We start from the raw sequence: 1,972 nt of genomic DNA, 5'->3' as shown, positions 1-1,972 counted from the left end.
TAATCTCTTTCCTTATTTGTAGATTAAAAGGATGGTTTTAATTTTTTGGTAAAAACTTTCCTTATTTGTAAATCATCTACATGTTTAAAAGAGAGTTTAAAGTTTGAAATCTTTCCTTATTTGTTGATTAAAAGGTGGATTTTAAATTTTAAGAAAACTTTCCTTTTTAATCATGTTCATGATTTAAAAGAGAGTTTAAAAATTAAATATTCTATTTTATAAGTTTCTACAAGAGATTAAGAAAAGATTTGATATCTTTCCTTATTTGTAGATTAAAAGAGATTTTAATTTTTAGAGATAACTTTCTTTTTATCCACATGTTTAAAAGAAAGATTTTAATTTATAAAATTTCCTTTTTATTAACCAATCATGAAGGGATGAAAATTATTGGAGAAATTTTTTTATAAATTTCTGGAGACAAATTAGGAAGTTTTAATTAATTAAAACTCTCCTTGTTTGTAGCTTTAATATGGCCGGCCATTATAATTGATGAGAAGAAAATTATTTTTAATTAAATAAATTTTATTTTTCAATGGCAAAAGAATTAAGGAAGTTTTTATTAAATTTTCCTTATTTGCCAAGACCAAGGATTATAAAAGAGGGGGTAGAGGAGGCTTCATTGTGAACAACTCTATTCTATTTTCTCCCTCTTTTCTTCCTTGGTGTGGCCGGCCCTTCTCCTTTTCTCTCTTCCTCTTGTGTGGCCGAAATCCTTTATCTCTTGGAGCTTTGAGGAGGTGGCCGGATCTAGCTTGAAGAAGGAGAGAAAGCTTGCATCCCTTGGAGCTTGGTTGGTGAAAAAATTTCTTCATCCTTTAGAAGATATGCTTGGCCGAAACTTGAAGGAAGGAAGAAGAAGGTGCCTTGGTGGTTCTCGTCTCGGAAGATCGTTGCCCACACAACGTCCGGGATTAGAAGAGGAATACGGTAGAAGACCTAGAGGTTTTTGTTTGCAAAAGAAAAGGTATACTAGTATTTAATTTCTGCATCATACTAGTTTATTTCTTTGTAAAAATACCAAATACAAGAGGCATGCGATTCTAGTATTTCGAATTAGTTTTCGATGTTGTGTTCTTTTATTTTTCTTTTCCTTGTGATTTGATTGTTCTTTTTGGTTGACCTAAAGTTATTTAAGGAAATTAAATATTAGCTTTCCTTAAAAGGCTTTGTCTAGGCGGTGGTGGTTGTTCCCATATCCAAGAAGGTCATGTGCCTCGCCATGCAGTCCTGGAAGCCAATTTTGGAAATTATTATTTAATGGAATTAATAACCTAGGTGATTTGTATCGAACGTGTTAAGTTCCGCAGGAGATCCAACTCTAAACCTAAAAGAACAAATAAATTAAACTTTGTATCAAACGTGTTAAGTTCCGCAGGCAATCCAAGTTTAATTTAAAAGAACACATGGTAGCTAGGAAAAGGTTCAGACCTTTGTACAAAATTTTTGTACAGTGGAACCATTAGGTTTTCCGAGTAGCAACCAACAATTAAGTCTAAGGGGAGGTATAATCCAATTTTTAAATTGAAAAATCTGTTTGCACTTATTTGTAAAATTAATTATCTTTACATTGCATTTGTTTACCCTAACTTAACTTGGGTCGCTCACTTCAAAAAGGGGGAGATTGTTGGAACCCCAAGGTTGTTTTAATGTGATCAAACAAGTTAAGTTGGGTCCTGTTTGGTTTAACCCTTGTGTCTAAGTGTGCAAGAGCTTAGTGTTGGATCGAGAAGCGCTAGAGGGGGAGGGGGGTGAATAGCGCTCGTGGCTATTTCGCGTTTCAGAATCATAAATCGTTCGAGTAATAAAGCAGCGGAATAAATAGAAAGAATTACACAAACACAGAAGACACAGGTCATTTACTTGGTTCGGAGCCTGTGGCGACTCCTACTCCAAGGCCCGCGATCGTTGATCGCTTACTATGGGTAACAACTATATCGCGCAAAGAGTTTGTACAAATGTAAGTTACAATAAG

This window comes from Zingiber officinale, chromosome 3A (assembly GCF_018446385.1).
Source record: "Zingiber officinale cultivar Zhangliang chromosome 3A, Zo_v1.1, whole genome shotgun sequence".
Classification (NCBI taxonomy): Eukaryota; Viridiplantae; Streptophyta; class Magnoliopsida; order Zingiberales; family Zingiberaceae; genus Zingiber; species Zingiber officinale.
The sequence above is the reverse complement of the archived record's forward strand: the minus strand, read 5'-3'. Positions refer to the sequence as shown.